The sequence below is a fragment of the Cyrtonyx montezumae genome, unplaced genomic scaffold, assembly GCF_038088225.1.
Source record: "Cyrtonyx montezumae isolate F1298 unplaced genomic scaffold, pur_monq_1.0 scaffold_12, whole genome shotgun sequence".
Taxonomy (NCBI): Eukaryota; Metazoa; Chordata; class Aves; order Galliformes; family Odontophoridae; genus Cyrtonyx; species Cyrtonyx montezumae.
The window spans coordinates 20,324,045-20,334,877 of NW_027071848.1; positions in this window are offsets into that span (position 1 = coordinate 20,324,045).

Genomic DNA, 10,833 nt, shown 5'->3' on the forward strand with positions numbered 1-10,833 from the left:
CGTATCCTTTCCCTTTTCCTTCACTAACCCTCCTGTCCCTCTTGCTTTAACTTACCACGATGACCAGTCCGTAGGCTGGGATTTTCTCTCCTGCAACCACATGCCCTCACTCCCCCTAACTACCAGGGAGTACTAAAACAGTCTTAGCATAAAGCACACACACAGTGTTCCAGAAAGCCCATACAAATCTATTTTCTGAGTTCCTTGCTGTCCCGGCATGACTCACAGGTAGTAAAACCTGAAATGAAAAGGGAATGCTACAGTTTCTATCTTTCAGCTGCCTGTTAGAGCAGAACCAGAGCTCGTGTGGGAGAACTGTTCTCTTACTAAATAGGAGTCAGTGCCCTTCTCTTACTCAAAGGGAAGTGGCATGACACAGGCTTTAGTCATGCTGCCAGACACCCCGGGACCAGCCCTTATGTCCCACCGCACACACACTGAGGGGCATTGTACAGGAAGTGATGGGTTAAAGAGCACCAGGTGCAGCCTTCAGATGAGCACAGCACAGTGCCCAAGCCTTCACCTTTCATCACTCAAGTTGAGAGCACAGCTGTACACCAGTGGGACTCCAAACAGACTCCAAACTGCAACAAACTTCTATTCTAGTCAAGCCTTCTGCATTAATAGCTGAATTTACCTCACCAATACTGTTTTTTCCTACTGACTTTGATTGCCTGGAGGATCTTGCAGATACCTGTGGTAGAAGCAGCATCTCATGTTCTAGCACATAGGCAGAGGTCTTGACAGTATGGCAGAGAGAGCCCTAGTGCTCTCTGTAACCCTCATCATTCCTTGGAGACTCGCTATCATGATTCCTACCCATGTGGCAGTCAGCCCCTCATAGAAGTGAGTTTTTACCAGCACATGCCATGACCACTGACACTCTGGTATAAAGCAATTCCCCATTTGTATTCTCCTGTAGGAATCCCTTTCAAAGCATTTGCTCAGACAGGAGATCATCAGACTTGGTAGATGGATATGATCCCAGCTGTGCTTGGGGAGAAATGAATGCGAAAGTAAAACAGATGTATTCAGAATGAAAGCAAACTTGCTTAGATATTGAGGTTTGGTCTGTGGGCACTCAGAATCCCTTTGTTTCCATATGATGACTGTTTCCTATCTCATTATTTGAAAGATGCTTAATTCTATGAACCTGCTCATATCTGTACCTTCAAACTACTGACAACCCACATACAATCAGGAGCACATTAGTAAGTGAGCTTTCACTCTTCCTTCCTTTCTTCCTTTTTCCTTCCTTTTTCCTTCCTTTTTCCTTCCTTTTTCCTTTCCTTTCCTTTCCTTTCCTTTCCTTTCCTTTCCTTTCCTTTCCTTTCCTTTCCTTTCCTTTCCTTTCCTTTCCTTTCCTTTCCTTTCCTTTCCTTTCCTTTCCTTTCCTTTCCTTTCCTTTCCTTTCCTTTCCTTTCCTTTCCTTTCCTTTCCTTTCCTTTCCTTTCCTTTCCTTTCCTTTCCTTTCCTTTCCTTTCCTTCCCTTCCCTTCCCTTCCCTTCCCTTCCCTTCCCTTCCCTTCCCTTCCCTTCCCTTCCCTTCCCTTCCCTTCCCTTCCCTTCCCTTCCCTTCCCTTCCCTTCCCTTCCCTTCCCTTCCCTTCCCTTCCCTTCCCTTCCCTTCCCTTCCCTTCCCTTCCATCCCTTTCCTTCCCTCCTTCCCTCCTTCCCTTCTTCCTTCCGAATTCCTTCCTTCCTTCCTTCCTTCCGAATCCCTTCCTTCCTTCCTTCCTTCCTTCCTTCCTTCCTTCCTTCCTTCCTTCCTTCCTTCCTTCCTTCCTTCCTTCCTTCCTTCCTTCCTTCCTTCCTTCCTTCCTTCCTTCCTTCCTTCCTTCCTTCCTTCCTTCCGAGTTCCGAGTTCCTTCCGAGTTCCTTCCTTCCTTCCTTCCGAGTTCCTTCCTTCCGAGTTCCTTCCTTCCGAGTTCCTTCCTTCCTTCCTTCCTTCCTTCCGAGTTCCTTCCTTCCGAGTTCCTTCCTTCCGAGTTCCTTCCTTCCGAGTTCCTTCCTTCCTTCCTTCCTTCCTTCCGAGTTCCTTCCGAGTTCCTTCCTTCCTTCCGAGTTCCTTCCTTCCTTCCTTCCTTCCTTCCTTCCTTCCTTCCTTCCTTCCTTCCTTCCTTCCTTCCTTCCTTCCTTCCTTCCTTCCTTCCTTCCTTCCTTCCTTCCTTCCTTCCTTCCTTCCGAGTTCCTTCCTTCCGAGTTCCTTCCTTCCGAGTTCCTTCCTTCCTTCCTTCCTTCCTTCCTTCCTTCCTTCCTTCCTTCCTTCCTTCCTTCCTTCCTTCCTTCCTTCCTTCCTTCCTTCCTTCCTTCCTTCCTTCCTTCCGAGTTCCTTCCTTCCTTCCTTCCTTCCTTCCTTCCGAGTTCCTTCCTTCCTTCCTTCCGAGTTCCTTCCTTCCTTCCTTCCTTCCTTCCTTCCTTCCTTCCTTCCTTCCTTCCTTCCTTCCTTCCTTCCTTCCTTCCTTCCTTCCTTCCTTCCTTCCTTCCTTCCTTCCTTCCTTCCTTCCTTCCTTCCTTCCTTCCGAGTTCCGAGTTCCGAGTTCCGAGTTCCTTCCTTCCGAGTTCCTTCCTTCCTTCCGAGTTCCTTCCTTCCGAGTTCCTTCCTTCCGAGTTCCTTCCTTTTTCTCTCTTTCTTTCTCTCTCTCTTTCTCTCTTTCCCCCATCCTCCCTTCTTCCTTCCTTTCTCTCTCTCTCTCTCTCTTTCTTTCTTTTTTATTGCAGTCTGATAGCTCCAGAGGCTTTGGGGCTTGACTTTTTTTGTAGACGTTACAGTTTGGGTTGGGTTGTTTTGGGGAGGAGGAGAGGAACTGGGTGTTGCTTCTTTTTGTTTGTTTGTTTGTTTGCTGTTATGTTTTTTGTTCTGAAAGTTTTGGGGCCTAATTATTACCTCCTTAAGGAAAAAGAGTATTAAAAAAATGTTGCTGATCAGGTAATTGGGACATATTTCTAGGTATACTATCAAGAGTAATAAATATCAATGCGTTTTGTATGCCTGGTGTTTCAAGTCTCTGGGGAATCCTTCCCACCTGGCTTTCATATGTGCTACAGTAGGTGTCTGGTTAGCAGCTTATCTCCCACCAGATAACTTCTTACCATTCAGTAACTCACAAAGTTATGGCAAAAGCCTCTACAGGGCCCTGCCTAGGAGCACTGGGTCACACAGAGAGGGCACGCATGTGGTTCTGAGTGCAAGGCTGAGTATGGATCCTGTGCAGGAGCTGGCTACAGATAGTGGGTTCACATACACATCATTCCATGCAGGCTGGGATTAGAATCCCAACAGTGCAGATCTTTCTCCTTTGATGGATGATCTGGCCAGTACACTGCTTAGCATTCCCTTCTGGTTTCCATGTCAGTCCATAATGGATGTGATGAGGCAGTACATACAACACCAAAGAGTCCAAAGTGCTATCTGTTAATAGAGGAAAAGGTGAGAGGACACATTTTGTATGTACAGAAAGAGGAAAGTCTTGAAAAAAAAATAAAAAAAAAATACTTGCTTCCCTGCATCTTTTCTTCAAGATCTGTTCATAGGGACTTTTTCAACCTACTAGTCACTCTCTCTCTCCCAAATCCCTGCCTTTTTCCAGGATTTCTAGCAACCCCATTTTCATCATGCATGCACCTTAGGGATAAAAGCTCCTCTGCACCCTTCAGGTGCATTCACAGTACAAGTCTGCATGCACGCACGTACATATGCAAGGCAGATTAGGTACCTCAGTCATGGATCAGTCTTTTTGCTACCTGGGAACTTTCTAGAAAAAAAAAAAAAAAAACACCAAAATGGACCAAAGTAAAATAAAGAAATAATTACAGCACAAAATTATGTGATATCAACAAGAAAAAAGTGAACTGTGGATATATAATTCTGGGAATATGTCAGGACCTGTGAACAGGAAGAAACTTGGAACCCAGCCCCAGGTTTACCTTTTGTATCTAAGGTGAAAACATAGAAGGAAATGTAATGTCTCCACTAGCCATCCTAGAACAGTGTGGAATTGTGCAAAGGTACTTTTTCACAACCATTAACATACAGGTTTTAAGAGGAAAACCATGTAAGTTGCATCAAAATCAGTGACTCCTATTTATTTCCATGGAAACTACAACAGGTACAAAGAACATAATAATACTATTTGATAGAGCAAATTCTCAGATACAAAACACTGTTTTTCAACAGTCACTGCCGTTAGCTATGCATTTGTGTCAGCCATGATCAAGAGCTGCATTCCATGCACATAAAAATCTGCACCACAGAGGTGACATATTGTTTCACTGTTGATATGGTAGTGCTATTGCTAAGAAAATGGTGCCCACACAGTCCATCTTCAATTGACCCAAACAGATGGAAATCAGAAGGCGCCAAATCCAGAGAATACTTTGAGTGAGGTAGGACAGTCCAGCCAACACTGGCAATGTGCACCACTGTCTTCAAAACAGGTATGGGACCTGGTGTTATTGTGTTGCAGCAGAATGTTTGTCTTCTTCTGTGCTCTGTCTCTGTAAGTTTGAGCCTTCATCTCAGCCAGTGCTGCAATGTAGTGGTCAGAGCTGAACCAGAAGGATCACTTCTCTTCTATCCCAAAAGACAGTGCACATCACTTTACACACTGAGGGGTGTCTTGAAATTTTATTCAATGGAAGATTCACATGTTTTCACTCCATGGACTGCTGTTGTGACTGCAGCTCATAGTGGTGGCACTGCATGTCATCATCTGGAATGATGCAATCCAGGAAACTGTCACCTTCAGCCTTGTATTCACTCAATAGATCCTGGCAAACACACACAAGTTTTCCTTTTCTTTTGTGAGCATTTGTGGACCTATCTGGAACAAATTCCAGACATACTGAATATCTCTACCATTTTTTCCAATGCATTAAATCCAATACTCAACTCCATATACAGTTCCATGGTCATAATCCACCGATTTCTGCAGATGAGCAGATAAAAATACTTTTCACTTTGCAGTGTGATAGCTATGTATGATCACCCAGAATGTGGCTTATCTTTCTCATCACTATCATCACTGCTGAAATGCACCACCCACCACTCACTGTTCTCACATCTACTGCTTGGTCTCCATAAATGTTCAGCAAGTGTCGATGAATGTCATTGGATGCTATTTTTTCTGCACGGAGCAATCCAGTGACACAGCTTTGCTTCAAATGTACTTCCATGTCAGGCACTATTCTGTCAGACTGCCCCTCTGCAGCCATCAGTCACACAGCAACAAAATGTAACCAGTATATTCATGGGAAGATTCAACCTCTGCTGCCATACCACCAACAACATAAAATAGGAGGTATTACTTTTAAAACAGGTGTTATATTTATGTCGACACACCTTCAATTACACTCAAATGTGGTTTCAACAGTCTAATATCTCTAATAACTGTGCTGCAGAGACTCATAGTAGTGGGATACAACTTCTAAAAATGTCCATTCCTAGGTACTTCACGAGGATCTATAAGAGCTGCTCAAAAAGTGAATATAAACTCCAGTCCATCTTGAAAATTGTTTTTCATTTCAGTCATCAAAGTTTGTTATAACTGATGTTAAGTATATTTTATGTAGGAGCTTTCCCTCTCTATAATAATACTGTTTTCCACAACTCTCAGCTAAAAATCTTCACAGAATCATAGAATCATAGGGGTTGGAAGGGACCTCAAGAGATCATCGAGTCCAACCCCCCTGACAAAGCAGCTCCCTACACCATCTTGCTGCACTTTCCATAAAAAATTAGCTTTCAAATACAAACTACACGTTACAAAGGATAAAAGGTTGAGAGAAAAGAGAAACTATATGCAAGAATTACTATGACCGTAAGTAAGATCCACTAAAAGACTTTTTAAGAAGAATCACAGAACCACAGAATTGTAGGGGTTGGAAGGGACCTCTGGAGATCATTGAGTCCAAAGCAGACTTCCTACAGCAGGCTGCACAGATAGGTGTCCAGATGGGTCTTGAATATCTCCAGACTCCACAGCCACCGTGGGCATCCTGTTCCAGCACTCCATCACCCTCACTGTGTAGTTCTTTCACATATTGGTGCAGAGCTTCCTATGCTTCAGTTTGTGGCCACTTCACCTTGACTTTATACAGACCTGTGGAAAGAGGTTGGCCATGTCCCTTTGAGTCCAACACTTAAGATATTTATAAACATTAACAATATCCCCTTTCAGTTTTCTTTTCTCAAACCTGAACAGACCCAGGTCTCTTAGTCTTTCCTCACAAGGAGATGCTCCAGGCCCTTTATCATTTTTGTAGCCCTCCGCTGGACTCTTTTGAGGAGATTCCTGTCTTTTATGTACTGGGGAGACCAGAACTGAACGCAGTACTCCTGGTGAGGCCTCACCAAGGCAGAGTAGAGGAGAAGATTTCTGAAATCCAAAATTAATTAGAAAATTATGAAATCAGAAACAAATCCATTTTTGACAGATGTAAAAATTGGGATTTTGCCTTGGGCAAACACCAGACAGTCAACATCCTCTTGCAGTATCATCCCTTGCTTCTACATGGTTTCTAATGGCAGAATTTTGCCAAGATTTCTGTAAAAATATCTGCATTTTGGAAATCGGAATCATGTACATGTTGAGACATTGTGATGTGAAAATGATTACTATTTCCTGATAAAAATAATCTCTGTTGCCTCCTCTGCATCCACTTCAACAGTTCAGCATCTTTCCTGTACTGGAGGTCCCAGGCCTGAATGCAATTCTCCAGATGGGGCAGAGCAGAGAGGGCCAATCCCCCCTCTCATGTTGCTGGCCACCCCCCCTTTGAGGCCATGCAGGATTCTGTTGCAGACTACTATTGGCCTTCCAGGCTGCAAGAGCACACTGTTAGCTCACGTTCAATTTTTCATTCACCAGGACCATCACATACTTCTCCACAGGGCTGCTTCCAATCCTTTCATCCCCCAGTCTGTAAAACTGAAAAGAAAACGGAGACCCTCCCCCCTGTTTCTTCCCACTTCACTCCAAGGAAGTGTACCACCTTTCACATGGCCAGCACTGGCAATGGTGCAGGGCTCAGCAAGGCGCTCAGTGACACCTGCACTGCCTCAGGCCACGGATTAGGCTGGTGGTGATAGGGGTGGAATTCCCACAGCAGCAGGTCTGGGCGGGTGCTGCTGCCAAGGAACATTACATGATTATGTTGATGAGGCATGAGAGGCACCAGCTGCTTCCCACCAAGGTGTGGCACCAGCACGAAGACTGGGAGCCTGAGCACCTGTACTAAATCAGGGTGCCCTACTGATGTTCTCTCTGCTCCTTCATTTCCATCTGGTTATTAATCCTATAACTGTTTCAAGCCAGCACCATGACAGAATAGGAGAAGGGGAGCTTCACATGACCACTCAAGGCAGGTACATCACCGTGACTAGAAGCTTATGTAGTCACATAAGTGACTCCAGTCAGACATTTGGCAGAAATTCTTTACTCAGAGAGTGGTGAGGCACTGCCCAGAGAGGCTGTCGGTGCCCCATCCTTGGAGGAGCTCAAAGCCAAGTTGAATGGGTTCCTGGGCACCCTGAGTTCCTGGGTGGCAACCCTGCCAACATGGAGTTGGAAATAAATAGGCTCTAAGTTCTATTCCAATGTAAGCCATTCTATGATTCCGTGATTCTATGTAGAAATTTCCTAAAAAACAAAAAAAACAAAAAAAACATTTCACATGTGTTGTACATTTCTAGGACAGGTGTAGAACAACACACACATGAAATTCACCTAGTTCATCATTTGAAGCTGGCCTGCTCCCTGGTTGGACTATGGCACTCTCAATTTCCCATGCAGGCTTGGGGAGGGTATCTGGCCTCTCCACTGTGCATGACAGTAAATAATGTAAAGCAGCATTTATGGATATACATTCTAGCTAGATCCTATGATAAAAGAGTCATTGGAGCATACGTAGGTGTTGATTGGAAAATAACTGACTGAGGAGAAAATAATAAAGTTATGAAAGACACTCTTATAAATGTCACCTCATGTAAATGTACAGCAACTTTTAAAGCAAATGAAATGGTACTCCAAAAGAGAAAGTATCTTCCAGTTTCATGACTGTCCTAAGTTACTGGAGATCTTCTGCACATGATTCTTCTAGAATTCTTTTATTTCTGCATGTGTAAAGCTATGACTAAATGTGTAACATATGTCAAACACAGTATCTTCATATTTCTGTATTTCCCAGTAGTGTTCTAGCACATTTGATAGTCAAATTTATCTTTAAAACATGTTTTTGGGAAAGCAGGTTTTAACCTTTAACTAATTTGTAACTCTCTATTTACATATGTTTTGTACAATCTCATTTATATTTACATACATATTTTATAATGCAAGAAAGCAGAAACAAAGACATTACAGTATACACAAAGGACATTATCTGTTAAATAGCTATTACTAGAGAGATTACTTCTAATTATTTCTAGGAGGTATAATCTGAACTTTAGGACCAAACAATAAACGCATTTTTCTGTTTGGAAAAGTTGTGTTGATTTGGCAACCCACATTTACTATTGAAAATCTTTCTATTTTTAACAGTCACACGTCTTCATCTAGTGAGGCGTACCTAGTACCAAATCTGTTATGAAATGGATAGATTTAAGAGATACAGTCACAACACACTTTTATGAGGGAAGGTCACCCAAATGTTATAAGATCACAAAGTTGTCACGACTGGCAGTTGCCTATGCAGTCTCTGGTTACATGACAATTTTTGTAACTAGTTTGTAATTTTTGCAATTATTATCTGTTGATGGTTTATCAAGAAGCTATGCAGCAAAAAATGCCCATATCTGTTAGACAGCAGGCAGATACATTATACAGTTGTGATTTCTAAAAGTTGTTTCCCAAGAATGCTAGATGTACTGACAGGGAGAACTTGGACTGAGCAGCAGCAGTTCATATCAGACAGAAAGTGAACAAGGGGAACTGGAAGCAAACAATCAGGTGCTCAAAGAGCAGTCAGAGTTTCCTCCTATTGTGGATTCTGTAACAAGTTTTGAAGTTTGAAAAAGATGCCCTATTTTCCCACAGGATAGTGAGAAGGGATAACACCCCATTGCAGCTTTCCCAAGCTTTGGTAAAAGATCTATGTCATTCTCTTTTCAAAGCAGAGGAGCCCAGCTGCTCTGCAGAAATCATACAAGATGCTGCTGTTCAACACTTTTTCCCTGAAGTAGGGATATCTGGGTGCAAGAAACTGGGAACAGCACCACCATCACCTGAGTACCACGAGTGCCCCAGCCTCTTAAGAAGCAAAGTCATGTTACTGACAAGCACCCTATTACCTCTGTCTTTCAAAGCCTTATCTAGGGAGACTGCTGTGAAATCAAGGAAGAAAATAGGAATACAGCTGTCATAACACCCTGAGTGAATCACCTGAGTGAACTCCCTATCTTCAGAAACCAGCCACTGTGACCACGGCATGGAGCTGGAGAGCCCTCCCTCCCAGCAGTTCCTGCTGATAAGTAGCAAGTGACATTGGTAATGTTAGGCTAAGTGCCTCTCAGAAAGTCCGTGCCTGAATTAAGAAAAGACTAGATGCATTCCTTGATTTCGTTAACAAGTTCACTTTTCCTTATCTATCCAGTACACTAACAATCAATGTGTAATGGAGAATGCAGAGGCTAAAGGAGCTCCAGACACTTATTGCACAAGACAACGACACTTAGAGACATTTACAGTAGAAAAACACACTCTTCTAAGAGTTAATTGTAAGAAAATGCTTTTTGAAATTATAAAATCATGTCAAATGTATCAAGAAATATATAATTCCATAGGTGTTGTGCAAAAAAAAAAAAAAATTTAAATTGATTGTACCACTACTAAATTTAGGTTTAAAAGATACACCAGCTTACAGTCCTGATTAGATTCTGTGAAACACACGTCTTAGCAGCATTTATCTGTATATTACTCTTGACACTTAATTTATCATAGTTTTCTTTGTATCTTCCCTGCGAAAAGAGAGTAAGGCAGTAGTCTGAATTTCTAACAAAGACTTGTGTGACCCCTGTATTAAAATATCTGATTCATTAGCATTTGAAGTGCAACATCCTGTAAAGGCATTTCCTGAAGACTAAGACTCAAAGCTTCCCAGTTCTAAACTAGTATGTCCCCAAATAAACTCTCACTGAGGTTAGTCCTAGTAAGGAGCCTGTATATATATATTTGTCATTTAGTTATTTACCAACATGTAGATGAGTTTCAAGTCCAGTGTGTGGGACATGCTCAGCATGGACATGCACTCATTAAACCCAGGATTTATTTCATCTAGCACTTCAGCTTTTTAAGGTCAGATAGCCAAATGTGTACCAGTCACCCAAGGATACCTGTTTTTTTCTCAGTGGAAACATATAAACACAGAAATACAAACAGCATTTTGAAGAGTAAGTAATTTGAACTGTTTAAATATCTATCTTATCTAAGATATCTAATGAGAGAAATCTTCCTTTGGTAATAACCTCCTTATTCCTCTCCACTGGTAATAAAAGGACCCTGTGGGGACTGGCTCAGATGTAAAACCTCAGATCCATACACATCAGGCTGTAGTTAGGGCATTTCAAACCAATTCTGGCTATCCGAGCCCTGCTCACCCTTCAGTTCAGCCTCTCCCTGCCGTGCTTCTCCCACCTTCCAGGAAAACAAGTCAAAACAGGATAAGGCTGAAAAGGGAAAATTTCTCCCACGTTTTGTTCTCCACTGGCTTCATTTTTGTCTGGAGCAGTTATCTGGATGGATTAAAGTTTAGAAGTGCTGTCTGATAACAACCTTTCTGGAACATGTTTCAGGTGTTCCACCAATAAGATTGAAAGAGGTAGCATGCAGGGATGTGGGAGA